Below are 17,031 nucleotides of genomic sequence, written 5' to 3'. Positions count from 1 at the left end.
CAATATTCTTCATTAAGTAGATTTTCCAGATTAAATTTGCAGAACTCACCATATCATCCATACTGTTTCTAAAGGCTTATAGGGAAATTCTCTACATGATATAAAAGGGCAGCCAATTCCAGCAATAGGTAATATAATAGCTGAGGTACCAGTCACCCACTCTGGTAGTATAGGTTTAGTCCTTTAGAACAGGTGTTTGGTTTACCACTAAAATCTATATGCGGAGGAGTTTAAATAATGTTGGGTCATTCATAGAATGGAAACTTAAGCAGATATCACTCCTCAGGAGTCTGTCAATGCTTGAGCAGCCATGTTCTAGCTTGCATATAACCACTAAAATATACCCCAAAAAATTACCACTAGGGCACTCAAAAAAAAGACTTGCCAGATACATTTGGGAAGCTTGGCTAGAACTGTAAGGGCCCTTGTGGTTGTTAACTTACTATGTACCAATGCACCTATGAGTTCATGACACTGTACAGGGAGAAAGCATTTAGTAAGGTATAGAGACCTGAATTCTTTTTAGTGAGAAGATTCTGAAGTCTCTCTTGTAGGTTTTGGTGCTTACTGAAGTGCAGGTCAGAGGTGGCTCAATGATGGACCTAATGAGGAAGGAATAAAGTGGGACTATAACATTTTTGGTCAATGATGAGATACCTCAATTAACAAGTTGCACAAGATATCACTCCTCAGGAGTCTGTCAATGCTTGAGCAGCCATGTTACTAACCTATGAACCTAAGATAAAAAGATGTTCTACCCATCACAGACACATATGTATCTGCCATATTTTTAGACTTATCTAAAGCCTTCAATATGGTGGATCACAATAAACTCATTCAGGTCCCCTCCAAATCTTAAACTCAGTAGCTCATCTCTTTCCTGGTTCCAAAGTCACCATTCAGGATAATAGCAAGCTGCCCTGTGGCAACAACAACCTTCCTCAATCCTCCCAGTCTCTGTAGGGGTTCCACAAGGCTCCATCCATGGTCCCCTACTTTTTTTTCTCTTCGCCAACCAGCTCCATGCTGCCACACTTCATATTCAGTAATACAATATGCAGATGACTCAACACTAATATGTTCAGCTTCCTCTCTGCAAGGCCTGCATATCTTAACCCAAGATTCCTTTCTGTCTGTGGAAAATTGGCTTACTGATTCCCAACTTATACTAAACCCCAACAAAACTAAACGTCTTCTCTTCTACCCAACAAGAACTCCCTTTCCCCTCCACTCCTTTATGATTCTTTCGAAAATCCAAACTGCCATCCTGCCAACCACTCATACCAAACTGTTGGGAGTCAAAATCAACAATAATCTAAAATTTGATATCCACATTGCTCAAATCATAAAAAAGGTCCACAAAAAACTAGGTCTATTATACAGGAATAAGTCATTTTAACTGCCAATACTAAAGCTACTATTGCCAGTACACACTTCCTGTCAACACTCCTATATGCTATATTAAAATCCTACTAAAATCACATTTAATCGACATTGGCTTTGCCCTTGTAACCATTCTGGCTATCAGTGCTCTTAGCACTACTAACCAGATACTACTATTCAGCTTCATTAACCAAAATCTACTCAGTTATTGTCAACTATTGTACCTACACACAAACATTCACACATTAAGATAACTTCTACTCTCTTCATCTCTCTGAACCATGCAGAATCACGCACGAGTCAAATTTACCCACCCCTTGACAATAGTATGTTTCCAGCATTTAGTTTTGTACATATGTATTGTGAACATCTCCTAGTATTATTTATTCTAACCACTAAACTATTTTTCCTATGTATCTCACCATGTATACATTCTTACCTTAATAACAATCTGCTTGCACTATTGTAAACAACAACTATTATTTCCTGTATAAAATTGTGCTTTTCTTTATTACGTGGATTGTATAAACTTATATGTGCTTACTGTATTATGTAATTCTTACTACTTATAATTGGGGCATTTCTCCCTGGGCCTCCGCTGAAAAAGGACCTGTGTCCAGTTGGACTTTCTCGGTAAACAAATGTTAAATAAATAAATAAAATAGTGGTAAAAGGATTGTCTGTTATTAATATAGGTGCCCAAATCCCTGATGTCTGTGTTTAGTTTAAGTAGGTCATCATTTACATTGCAAGCAGTAGAGGATTCCAAATTTAACAAAGAAAGTATGTTGCATTTATTGGCATTGAAGATAAACCCAAGATTACCACAGCAAACATTTATTTGATCTATCTCTGGCTGAAGAATTTTGTTATCAAAATGGGATTTAATAAATACATCCAGTTTGCAGTCTTCAGTGGATATGATTAGTCACAATCCCTTGATATCAGTCTTCATGCCATAGAAATATATACCAAAGAAGAGGTGAGGTAGGACCATGTTCTATGGGATACAAATGGGGATGTTTTTCTGTGTAGATTAATCATAGCCATTCACCTATCCAGTGGAGTCTGTATGGTGTATGGGTTAATATTGCATTAGAAGACTTTATCAATAATCCAACTATGGAAGAGAGTGTTGGCAGTCTTTGGTAAGGTCCAGTTAGGCAGTGTGGACTGTGTATGCCCCTTATCCATGACTTCAGTAACCCTGTCAAAAAAATCAAGCAGGTGGAACAGGCATACTCTGATTTTTAGAAAGCAAAGCAGCATGTATCAAGAGAAATTAGGTCATCTATATCAATGTTTATCAGCTCAGCTATAATACCTTCCATAGCCTTGCACATTATACTGTCAGGACTAATAGGATTGTAATTCCCAGAGTCAGTACAGTGACCAGCTTTATACAAGGGCAGCACAAGAGCTGTTCCTCACACCTTGGACATGGAATCAGTGGACAAACTCAGGTTGAAGAGTTGATGGGGGTCTGCTGGTGGAATTCAATATTTTGCATCAGATCCAGGGATGCTGTCAGGACTGGGGATACAGAGCTGATATTTTTAATTTAGGAAACTGCCAAAACAACTTGTCCTAATGTGATGTTGGGAGGGGAGAGTGGGAGGCTATCAGCCTAGGTATATTAATCTTATTTGATGAAAAATAAGTCCATCCCTTTCTCTGTCTCACTACTCCCCTCTGCACCATGCCAGCCTCCACATTTTAATGCAGTGTTTGTACCTGACCCTCATGCGTGAGTCCTTACATGTTACTTCAGTTTACTCCTATTTTTTTAAATATTTGTGCTTATTAACCATCCGCCATCTTATATATATATGAAGGGTAAAAGGTCGGCAGCTCTGTTGTATTTTCCCATTCTAAAGAAATTTCTTCACCCATGGATTTTATTTTTTTTTCTTTCCATTTTACTAAAACTCATCCCCAATGTCTTTCCTGTACCTACCACAAAACATCAGCTTCAACTCAATGTGAAACAAAACTGTAGATTCCAGATGTTGCTCTACATATTATGAACAAATATTCGTTTAACTTCTCTGTATCTGTTAAAACACATGAAATAGTCCCCCCATCAGGATATCTTTCCTATGTTTCATGTCTCCATTCTTCTCAGTTCTACTTGTCTTTTTCCACACTTCCATATTCCATAGTTGAAGTCACCTACCCACCATATTGTTCTATATTTGGTAAGTATGAATAGAAGCTGAAATTACTCCTGTCTTCATGTAGCACATACTGATGCACACATATGTTACGGGTCCTATGCAAATAGTCCAGTGCAGCAAACCATGGCTTGATATTTCTTTCACACACAAAAAAGTGATCTCCATTTTTAGCAAAACTCCTACTCCACAACAGCTTTCTGCCCCCTTTGGGCAAGAACCCATCTCTCTCCATAATACGTCCAATTTTTTTGAATTATTTGCCTGTGATAATCTGAGATTAGTGGGCAATTTCTTCTCCTATTTTAAGTTTTGTAGAACTAAACAGATCTAGGAAGGTCCTAATGATCCTCCCCTAGATGATGCTGTAAAATTAATTGAAAACAACTTTCCTAAATATCCAAAATAGCTTTGCACCTCCTAGAAAGAAGAGGCTAAAAACAAACAATGCAAATGGCTTTCCAAAGAGAGTAAAATGCTAATGCAGGATAGAGAAAAAATGTGGAAAAAAATAAACCACCACAATAACTCAAAAATTTTAGATTGCTCCACGACCATACTAAAAGCAAATAAATGAAGACAAAAAATATTTTATAACAACATTTAGAACAATAGTAAATACAACCCGAAAATATTCTGGTCATCCATTAAAGATCTCCCAGTAACTTACCACTCAAACCTGAAATAGAATTAAGTGTTATTTCATAGATAGTACAGCAACCCTAACCAAAGATTCCCCAACATCTAATCCTAACTCTGCTCGACAGCCAGATGTCACCACATCCACTTTCACCTTCAAACCTGTGCACACATCCTATATAAAACTCCTCAAACCAGGCTCTACTTCAGCTGATGACCTTCCTATGGAGTACCTTAAAATATTAGTCAATATCATTGCCTATTCTGTCCAGAAAACCTATGTTCCCTCTCTCTGGAAAAAAATCGTACATTATTCACAAAAGAAAAAATTCAACAGACATTATTAACTTTAGACCTATAGCAAATATTTCCCTCTTCCCCAAAATACTTAAAAATCTATTCAAAAACAATTGCTAAACTATCACCTGCTTGAAGAACTCCTATCTCCGACACAGCATGGCTTCAGTCCCTCCCACACTACTAACACTGCGCTTCTAACATTTATTGGTAGGGTCAATAAAGCAAAGGATAACGGCAAAGTAGTCCTTACTTCTAGACTTAACTAAAGCCTTTGACACAGTTTTTCAGAGTAAATGTCCACTTCAAATACCCTCACTAGGTCTGTCTCAACCTACATTTTAGTGGTTGAAAAACTATCTGTCCAATAGGTATAAATCAGTAAAATAGCATTCCAGCCTTTCTCCATATGTCCCAATCATCACCGGTGTATGACAAGGCTCGTTCCTTGGTCCTGTCTTCCACAGCAGCAGATGTTAACAGAACAGCATGTTTGTCATCACCATGTATTGTCTGAACAATAAGATACATGAAATTCTAATGTCTGGTATCACTGATGGACTGTAAGCCTGTGTGACTTACCAGAAAGTCAAAAATGTTAGGCGGGACAGGGCAAAAATAAGAGGCAAAATCAGAGACAATCTGCAGACGTCTGCACAGTTGAGAGGTACATGGAATAAAACAGATGGAAGAAGAAGTAGCAGCTGATTTTTTTTTGCATACAAAGTAATGAAAGTAAACCAGTATGTATGTCCTGCAATAATTAACATAGTTAAAGTCAAATGGCTACCAATAAAGACTTAACGTAATGCTAGGATCCAAACTCTACAAACTACTCCAGTTCCACAGATTTACTCAAGACGGTATATGAACAGCACATGGATTATGTTCTGTGCCAGCGAGGTTGGAGGTGAGGGACTGTACATTAACAGTACTCGTATCATGGCTGGAGGTCAGTGACTGTACATTAACAGTACCCGTATTATAGCCAGTCAGGCTGGAGGTCAGGGACTGTACATTAACAGTACCCGTATTTTGGCCAGTCAGGCTGGAGGTCAGGGACTGTACATTAACAGTACCCGTATTATGGCCAGTCAGTTTGGAGGTCAGGGACTGTACATTAACAGTACCCGTATTATAGCCAGTGAGGCTGGAAGTCAGGGACTGTACATTAATAGCACCCATATTATGGCCAGTCTGGCTGGAGGTCAGGGACTGTACATTAACAGTACCCGTATTATGGCTGGAGGTCAGGGACTGTACATTAACAGTACCAGTATTATGGCCAGTCAGGCTGCAGGTCAGGGACTGTACATTAACAGTACCCTTATTATGGCTGGAGGTCAGGAAATGTACATTAACAGTACCCGTTTTATAGCCAGTCAGGGAATGTACATTAACAGTACTCGTATTATGGCCAGTCAGGCTGGAGGTCAGGGACTGTACATTACCTCTACCCACATTATGGGCATTCAGGCTGGAGGTCAGGGACTGTATGTTAACAGTACCGGTATTATGGGTGGTCAGGCTGGAGGTCAGGGACTGTACGTTAACAGTACCCGTATTATGACCAGTCAGGCTGGAGGTCAGGGACTGTACATTAACAGTACCCATATTATGGCCAGTCAGGCTGGAGGTCAGGAACAACTATATATTAACAGTACCCATATTATGGCCAGTCAGGCTGGAGGTCAGGGACTGTACATTAACAGTACCCGCATTATGGCCAGTCAGGCTGTAGGTCATGGACTGTACATTAACAGTACCCGTTTTTTGTCTGGAGGTCAGGGACTCTACATTAACAGTACCTGTATTATGGCCAGTCAGGCTGGAGGTCAGGGACTGTATATTAACAGTACTCGTATTATGGACAGTCAGGCTGGAGGCCAGGGACTGTACGTTAACAGTACCTGTATTATGGCCAGTAAACATGAAGGTCAGGGACTGTACAACAGTACCCGTATTATGGCCAGTCTGGCTGGAGGTCAGGGACTGTGCATTACCAGTACCCATATTATGGCCAGTCAGGCTGTAGGTCAGGGACTGCACGTTAAAAGTACCCATATTATGGCCAGTCAGGCTGGAGGTCAGGCACTGTATATTAACAATACCCATATTATGGCCAGTCAGGCTGGAGGCCAGGGACTGTACATTAACAGTACCCATATTATAGCTGGAGGACAGGGACTGTACATTAACAGTACTTGTATTATGGCCAGTCAGGCTGGAAGTCTGGAACTGTACATGAACAGTACCCAGGTTATGGGAAGTTATACTTGAGGTCAGGGGTGATATACGAATAGTACCCAAATTATTTTTAGGGCCAGCAAGGTTGGAAATGATGGACAATAAATTTACATTACCTAGGTTATGTTGAGTGCCAGTGAGGCTGTAGTGCAGGGATGATACATGAACAATTATGAGTCAGAGTCAGTGATGCTAGAGATCAGGGAAGATACATGAACAATACCCTGGTCCTGGCAAGAGCCAGCAATGCTGGACATCAGGGATACCTGGTGTCAAAATCATGGCCAAAAGCTAAATGCCAAAATGTGCATAGTCATCCCGTTTGGAAAAAACAAAGTACACACAAACTACCACATAAGTGGTAGTCCCCTAAATATGGAAGACATAATAAGGGATCTGGGGACCTAAGTAGATAGTAATCTTTACTTTGATAATCACATTGTCAACGAGATTAGAAAATCCTTCTATGTAGCCCACCTAATCACAAAAGGGTTTGCATCCAGATCAAAAGAGGTCATTGTGCCCCTCTACTCATCACTCATCAGACCCATCATAGAGTATAACACCCCATTTGGGATGTTCCTCACAAGACACCTGCAACAGCTGGAAAGACCACAGAAGTACCTCACCAAAAGGATCACTGGCCTCAAACAGATGCCCTATGCAGCTCGACTGAAGAAACTCCAGCTGTACTCAGTTGCATACCACCTACTCAGAGGTGATCTCTGCCTGACATACAAGGACATGTCCAACCCAGAATTGATGGACATGCTCCACCAAAAGAAAACGATATCCCCTCAAGCCACATGCTCTAGTGCTCTAAATCTCACCACAACAATAAATAGGACATGCTGGAGGGAAAGATTCATTTCCCAGAGACTTCCCATGCTTTGGAACAAAATTCCAATCTACATTAGGCAGAGCGCCTCACTATCACTCTTCAAGAGAAACCTTAACAAGTGGATGGGAAACAAAAAGTTTACCCCGGGGATCACTTCAATGGCTCTGCTGGACAGAGGCACAGGGAACTAATCTAAGGGGGTGGCAAAAGCCAACACATTCTCGCTAGGCTTATAAATGCTTTTGGGCAGATAGCTTAGTACCTACCTATGAACAATGCTGGAGGTCAGGGATGTTACATGAACAGGACCCTGAGCATGGTTAGTGCAAGCAATGCTGGAGGTCAGGGATGATACATGAACAGGACCCTGATTATGGCTAGTGCCAGTAATGCTGGGCATCAGGGATGATACATGAACAGGATCCTGATTAGAGCTAGTGCCAAAAATGCTGTCGGTCAGGGATGTCACATGAACAGGACCTTGATTATGGCTATTGCCAGCAATGCTGGACATCATGGATGATACATTAACAGTACCCTGGTCCTCGCTAGTGCCAGCAATGCTGAACATTGGGGATAATAAATGAACAGGACCCTGATTAGGCTAGTGCCAGCAATGCTGGACATCAGGGATGATACATGAACAAGACCCTGATCATGGCTATTGCCAGCAATGCTGGAGGTCAGGGATGATACAAGAACAGGACCTTGATCATGGCTAGTGCCAGCAATGCTGGATATCAGGGATGATACATGAACAGGACCCTTATCATGGCTAGTGCCTACAATGCTGGACATCAAGGATGATAGATGAACAGGACCCTGATCATGCCTAGTGCCTGCAATGCTGGACATCAGGGATGATATATGAACAGGACACAGATCATGGCTACTGCCAGCAATGCTGGACATCAGGGATGATACACAAACAGAACGCTGATCATGGCTAGTGCCAGCAATGCTGGATATCAGGGATGAACTCCAAAAGCACCAAACAAACTGTAGAAAAACACAAAAAACGAAGGAATCGCCCCCCACAGAATTCAATAGTCCAACGGATGCGATATATCCAGTCAGTAAATGTTTTCACAGATGCAGCAACTCAAATGTATAACGTTAGAACTTCAATTTATTAACAAGCACTTTCGGAAGGCTTTGTATCCTTCCTTCCTCAGACAAAACACTGAATTACAAAAATCAGCCCATTAAATAGGGTCATGATTAAACAATTAGTGACATCACAAATTAAATCAATCAGTAAAAAATACTATAAAATTATTAAGAAGTGCCCAAAATGTCATTATAAAAATGCCTTTAAAAATTATCAATAAATTACGCTATTTAATAAGCTGTACTAGCTGCCAACCTACAACCCTCCTAAACATATTAAACGGAACCTTTAACATAGTATTAAGATGCTTAACCAAGGTCTCTTATCTTATGTTGAAATGTATTTAACAAGCTAAAAAAGCTAAAAAAGTGCAATGACCTTCACCTCCATGCAAAAGGGAAACATTCAATTATGTACAACTCAATAACAGATTTTGTAAGACACTATCCTAAAGAACATATCATCAGCATAAACAATGACAACATTACAATCATAAAAAAGCATCTAAATATGCTCATGTGTTTAATAAAAATAATAATAATGATAATAATAAAACTAAAATGTTATCCATTTCGTCTCTAAATTTAATCTGTTGGTGTGTATTTATTGTGAATCCATTATACTTTAAAAACTCATATAATTGTAAGTGAATTAGTGTTAATATTAATATTCATGTGGGTATAAATGTAAATATAATATCTAAAAAATGCTTTCTGAAAATTAAAAATCAAAGTTTTTCTTGACTTCATGACAATTATAAATGTTAAAAAAATTGTTCAAAAATTATTCTTATTTTATTTTTAAAAATCAAACATTTTGATAATTAACGTTGATGGTGTCTTAAACCATTCCCTTAGCTATAATGTTAACAATGCTGGTGCAATTATAAATTCTCCATGTTCTTGTTATTCTTGCTACCTCCTTAGTGCTAAATGTCTTAATATACAAGTTAAGGAATTAGATTCATTTAAGCCGGGGTCTGTGTGTGCTGCCGTCCTTATTTGCCAAAACAGTTCCTCTTTTTCTAGTAGGATTTGCCATGGGCCTGACCTAGGATCGTCCTTAATTTGTTTTAAGACAGCAAATTTAAAAGCATGTTCTTGGTGTTCAATAATGTGGCAAGCTAGTGCATTGTTCATGTCCTTCTTGGTTATTGCATATAAATGTTCGTAAATTCGCTTTCGCAAGACCCGCTCGGTCTTTCCTAAGTAGAAAGCCGGACATTTATTGCAGTTAGCTACATAAACCACAGCTTTTGAGGCACAACTAAAATTTCCTAGAATCTTGTATTTCTGTCTGTTAATAAACACATTATTCCCTTCTTGTATAGACTTACATTGATGGCAAGATCCACACTTGGTCATCCCTTTTATCTTTTGAAATGCTGGACATCAGGGATGATACATGAACATGGACCTTGATCGTGGCTAGTGCCAGCAATGCTGGACATCAGGGACAATACATGAACAGGACCCTGATCATGGCTAGTGCCTGCAATGCTGGACATCAGGGATGATACATTAACATGACTCTGATCATGCCTAGTACTAGCAATGCTGGACATCAGGGACGATACATGAAAAGGACCCTGATCATGGCTAGAGCCAGTAATGCTGGACATCAGGGATGATACATGAACTGGACCCTGATCATGGCTAGTGCCTGCAATGCTGGACATCAGGGATGATACATGAACAGGACACTGATCATGGCTAGTGCCAGCAATGCTGGACATCAGGCATGATACCTGATACCTACATAGTACATTTTTTTATGCTATAAGCCTGTTTTTTTTCCTCCTAAACAAAATAGAAATTGTTAGCATTTATTCTTTTGTAGCAACTTGCTATCTGTAATGCAAACTATCTTGAATTTTATGTAATTAAACTTTTGTTTCCTGTTGGAGCTTTTCTCCCCGGACCTTCACTGAAAATGGGCCCTCAAGCCCAGTGGACCTCCCCGGTAATCAAACTGAAATAAATAAATAAATAAATAATACCTGAACAGGACCCTGATTATAGCTAGTACTTGGTAGTAGCCTGATCAAATTCTAACTGTTTTTCTAAGTCATTTGGTTTAAGCACTTGTGCTTCATACCAGTTCTTTTACATTAAGAAGGTTCGTGGTCTGCACTGTTGTAGCAGGACAGGTAGCTTACATCCTTCTAAGCTGGGAATTGCTGATTGAAAGCTCAGTGTCTGCTATTCTAAAAGTGTATTAGTTCTGGTTTAAGCACTTGGGCTTCAGGCTAGTTATTCTACAGTAAGAAGGTTTTTGGTCTGCACTCTTGTGGGAGGAGAGGCTGAATTCTGCCCTTCTGAGCTGGGAATTTGTGGTCTCAGGTTTATTGTGCCTGCTTATTTGAACTGTTTCTTACTGAAATTGGTGCGCCTTGATGCTGTAGCATAGTCCAGATTCAGGCCTGCTGAATCTAGCTTTGTTTGTATAACTTGAGCACTGATCCCGGCTATCTTTTTTTGGAGAAGGTTCCCCTGCACCCTAGTGGCAGGAGTGTGCAGTTAAAACTTGTCTGATTGAAGACTGCTGGAACAGGGCTCAGTTTTGAGCTTTTTTCTGGATAATTGGGTAACTTGTTTAAATCAGTTTGTTCTTTTTCTATTGTTTTATATATATATATATATATATATATATATATATATATATATATATATATATATATAGCTGCACTTTATTCATCTGCTTTTACTGTATTTGTGTTTTTTCCTACTTTATAACTAGGGGCATTGACTATAACTCTGATCTGAGATATATAACAATAAGTATCCTTTTCTGTGGATTTAAAGTGTTTTTTTATTGTATCTACTTTATTTTCTGAAAGAAAAATATATATGTGTATATATATATATATATATATATATATATATATATATATATATATATATATACATATACTTGTTTCCCATTTTTCTAAGCTAGTATAGTCCAGTTTTCAGGTTAAGTGCTGAATTCAGGGCTGTGTTACAAATCTCTGTATTTGCTCATACCTTACTTGGATAGAAGGAAGTTTCTCTGTTCACCTGTGAGAGAGGGGAGCTTTGAGCAGCCTATCTGTCCCTGGAGGAGTTTTTTCAGCCCAGAGATTAGTAGTTTATTGGCCATTTTGGGCTAATTTCTATCTCTTTCATTTCCCTGCTATAAAAAAATGCATTTGCCCAGTTTTGCATGCCAGGCGGCAACGTTTACCTAGGGTATAACTATTCCCGGTTCCACAAAGTCTCCCCTTCAATTTTTTTCCCTTTGAACTAGAAAAACTTTCAACTTAAGCACTCAAGCCATTAATTTCTCAGCCCAGCATTTGCTCAAAACTCATAGCAAGCACTTATAAACCCTAGCACTAGACCCCCCTAAACTGTACAGAAGGACAAGGCTCTCTATTCGACCTTACCAGCCAAACAGTAAAACAGTTCATTGTACCTATCCAGGCATGTCCAAAGGGCAGTTTCATGTTTATTCTCCAGTTCAAGTGGTGAATCTGGGCATTTTGAGGCAATGTTACAACTGCCTCATGTACACAGACAACCCTCTCCTCCTACCATCAAACACTAATACATGCGAGAGATGCAATTATACAGCCAAACTGGAGGCTAAGCTCTCTCAACCCAAGACTGGATCAGACAGTCAAGAGGAGAAGGGAAATACTTGCATCACACCGCCAGTCTCACATAGACCCATTAAACCAGCACCAGCAAAAAAACACACAAACACACAAAAACATACTCGAAGGCTCTAAATAAAAAATCTTCAAAAGCAATAGAGACCTCCAAAGGAGACATCCAAGCAACTTCCACCACCCCAACACAAACCATGAAACACATACTTCACAAAACCAGTGTGCCACACAATCACAGCCCTTAAGGCAAAATAACATACCCAACACACTAGTAATAGGTGACTCTATAGTCAGGCACACTGATGTCCCACTCACTAGGCTGAATAAGGAGAAGGTTAGTTGCCTGTCAGGTGCCAGGATCCGCCACATAACACAAGCACTCAGGTCACTCCAGAACAAGTCCAAATACGACTCTGTCATTGTCCATGTTGGTATGAATGACCTGACCCGTACCTCCCTGGACTACATGAAAAAACACATGGAAGAGCTCTCTGATCACTTAGCCAAGGCCAGTATGACCCTGACTCTGAGTTGCATCCTGCCCTCATCAAGAATGATACCACGGTATAAAGAAAAAATTATCAATTTCAACAATTGGCTAAGTTTCTGGTGTCAATCAAAGGGATCCAGTGTCTATCCACCTGGGATGACATGCTTGACAAGCCATGCTGCTTTGCTAGAGATGGCTTGCACCTGTCACCCTTACAATTTTGAATACTGACCAAGGCTCTTGCCACCCCCATAGTGCCTTTTTTAGGCATGGCTCAAAAAACAAACCCACCGCCGTAAATAGCACAAGTAACAAAAAACTGAGGGTAATTCTACTCGATGCCAGAAGTCTAAACCTCAAAATGCACGCACTCGAGGCACTCCTCAGTACGGACAAAAATGATATATGTGCAGTAACAGAAACCTGGTTTAAGGCTCCAGAGAGCACCCCAGCACTACCAGGCTACAACTCATACCATACATTTCTGCCAAAGAACCTGGACCGAAATAGAAAAGGTGGGGGCATATCCATATTCATCAAGGATACTCACACCTCCAGGTTAGTGACACAGCACAATGCTTCAGAGATCATCCACGTACAACTAACAATGGGAAAAACTGCAATTCAAATTGTAGCTTGCTACAGATCACCCACCATGTCCCAGGACCCCCATTCCACATTTCTGGAAACATTGGGAAACATAAAGGTCCTACCAAACACCCTAATATTGGGTGATTTCAATTACCCAAACATTAACTGGGAGAACTACTCAAGTACTAACTCCCTTGCCCAACATCTTTTAGAATTTATAAACTCAAATGCCCTGGATCAACTGGTCAACACTCCCACCAGAGGTGACAACATATTGGACCTGGTCATCACCAACATGGTTGACCGGTGTTCCACACCGGAGGTCAATGCCTCACTGGTTAGATCTGACCACAAACAAATCACTCTGGATATCCACATTCCACCCCCACCCCCAGACAAGGAAACCACCATGAAAAACTTTTCAAAAGCAAACTTCATGTTACTTAAGACCGAGGTGGAAAGTTTCAAAGCCCCCATGCTAAAGGATAACGCTGTCCAAGCTGCAAAATCCTTTACTAATGCATTCTACGGGCATCTACAAGAATGCATGGATCATGCTATCCCAAGCAAAACCAAGACTCACTCCTCCAAGAAAAGGAAACCCGTCTGATGTACCCCTGCCATAAACAAGTAGACAATAGAAGGAGGAAACTAGTACAGAAAAGAGTAAAATCCCAAGAAGGGAAGACATCCCTGATCAGTATCAGCACGAAACTATGATCCCTCATAAAATCATCCAAGGCAAGCTTCGAAAGAAAAATTGCCAAGGACTTCAAAGATAACCACAAGGCATTCTTTAGCTATGTCAAGAATCTAAGTGGCAATGCTCAGATCTGCTCAGAGTTAATACAGAATGGCACAAAATACACTGAACTGACCAATATTGCCAACATCTTGGCAGACAGGTTCAGTGCAAACTTCACCCACCTCCCACCCGCAAAAGGGCCCAAAACAATACCAGAAGAATGTAGAGCCCCTGAAATCACAGACACTCAGGTTAAAACAGCCCTCTCCAAAGCCAAAAACACAGCATCAATGGGAATGGATGGTGTCCCAGGCTGAATCCTACACAAGCTCAAAGACAAACTAACCCCTCACCTAAACACACTGTTCAAACTCAGCCTCTCCACGGGCTCTTTACCCATAGAGTGGTGCACAGCAATGGTTATCCTTTTCCATAAAGGTGGAGCCACAACAGACCCCGGGAACAATCACCCTATAAGCCTGACTAGCTTGGTCTGCAAGGCTATGGAGTGCATCAGCATGGAACTCATTAACAGAGACATTGGGAAACTCCAAACACTGGACCCTACCCAGTTCGGCCTTGTTAAGGGCAGATCATGCCTCCTAAACCTGGTGGACTTCTTTAAGACAGTTACCAAGACTATAGATGAGGGAAAGGTAGTACATAGACCTACCAAGACCTCACAAAGGCCTTTGACACCATTCCCCATTCTGGTATTACAGGCAAGCTCACCAGCCTGAATATAAACCCCTACAACACAAGATGGGTTGCCAACTGGCTCACGGACAGAACCCACATGGTGAGAGTTGCAGGAGCTAGGTATGACTCTAAACCAGTTACAAGTGGCATTCCCCATGGCTCAATCCTAGGACCCCTCCTGTTCGGCATATACTTCTCAGAGGTACAGGCAAGCACAGGAGGACTATGGCTGACCAAGTTTGCAGATGACTGCAAACTAGGGGCTATAATTGACTGGCTGATGCAGACATCCTCCAAAAGGGTCTCATTGAGACGGATATCTGCTGTCAAAATCATGGCCACAAGCTAAATGCCAAAAAGTGCATAGTCATCCCCTTTGGAAAACACAAAGTACCCACAAACTACCATATAAGTGGTAGTCCCCTAAATAAGGAAGACATAATAAGGGATCTGGGGACCCAAGTAGATAGTAACCTCTTCTTTGATAATCACATTGCCAAAGTGGTTAGAAAATCCTTCTATGTGGCCCACCTAATCACAAAAGGGTTTACATCCAGATCAAAAGAGGTCATTGTGCCCCTCTATTCATCACTCATCAGACCCATCATAGAGTACAATGCCCCATTTGGGATGTACCTTACAAGACACCTGCAACAGCTGGAAAGACCACAGAAGTACCTCACCAAGAGGATCACTGGCCTCAAACAGATGTCCTATGCAGCTCGACTGAAGAAACTCCAGCTGTACTCGGTTGTACACCGCCTGTTCAGAGGTGATCTCTGCCTGACATACAAGGCCATGTCCAACCCAGAATTGATGGATGTGCTCCACTTAAAGAAAACCATATCCCCTCAAGCCACACGCTCTAGTGCTCTAAACCTCACCACAACAATAAATAGGATGTGCTGGAGGGAAAGATTCCTTTCCCAAAGACTTCCCATGCTTTGGATCAAGATTCCAATCTACATTAGGCAGAGCTCCTCACTAACACTCTTCAAGAGAAACTTTAACAAGTGGATGGGAAACAGAAAGTTTACCCCCGGGATCACTTCAGTGGCTCTGCTGGACAGAGGCACAAGGAATCAATCTAAGGGGGCGGCAAAAGCCAACACATTCTCGCTAGGCTTATAAATGCTTTTGGGCAGATAGCCTAGTACCTACCTATGAACCTATGAACAATGCTGGAGGTCAGGGATGTTACATTAACAGGACCCTGAGCATGGTTAGTGCAAGCAATGCTGGAGGTCAGGGATGATACATGAACAGGACCTTGATTATGGCTAGTGCCAGCAATGTTGGGCATCAGGGATGATACATGAGCAGGATCCTGATTATAGCTAGTGCCAAAAATGCTGCAGGTCAAGGATGTTACATAAACAGGACCCTGAGCATGGCTAGTGCCAGCAATGCTAGACATCAGGGAGGATACATGAATAGGACCCTGATCATGGCTAGTGCCTGCAATGCTTGACATCAGGGATGATATATGAACAGGACCCTGATCATGGCTAGCACTTGCAATGCTGGACATCAGGGAGGATACATGAAGAGGACCCTGATCATGGCTAGTGCCAGCAATGCTGGACATCAGGGATGATACATGAACAGGACCCTGATCATGGCTAGCGCCTGCAATGCTGGACATCAGGGATCAATGCTGGCCATCAGGGATGATACATGAACAGGACCCTGATCATGGCTAGTGCCTGCAATGCTGGACATCAGGGATGATACATGAACAGGACCCTGATCATGGGTAGTGCCTGCAATGCTGGACATCAGGGATGATACATGAACAGGACCTTGATTATGGCTAGTGCAAGCAATGCTGGACATCACGAATGATACATGAACAGGACCCTGATCATCGCTAGTGCCAGCAATGCTGGACATCAGGGATGATACCTGAACAGGACCTTGACTGTGGCTAGTGCAGGCAATGCTGGAGGTCATGAATGATACATGAACAGGACCCTGATAATGGCTAGTGCAAGCAATGCTGGAGATCAGGGATGATACCTGAACACCCTGATTATGTCTAGTGCCAGCAATATTGGAGGGGTCAAGGGTGATACATGAACAGGACCCATGGGGCTAATTAAACTGATCCTCTTTAGATATGCTGTTCACAAGTACAAACAAAACCTGAACATTTCCTCTAAGCATAGAGCTGAGATCATTGG

The sequence above is a fragment of the Protopterus annectens genome, chromosome 9.part0 (assembly GCF_019279795.1).
Source record: "Protopterus annectens isolate FY-2018-M chromosome 9.part0, PAN1.0, whole genome shotgun sequence".
In the NCBI taxonomy this organism is placed as follows: Eukaryota; Metazoa; Chordata; order Ceratodontiformes; family Protopteridae; genus Protopterus; species Protopterus annectens.
Note: the sequence above shows the minus strand (reverse complement) of the source record.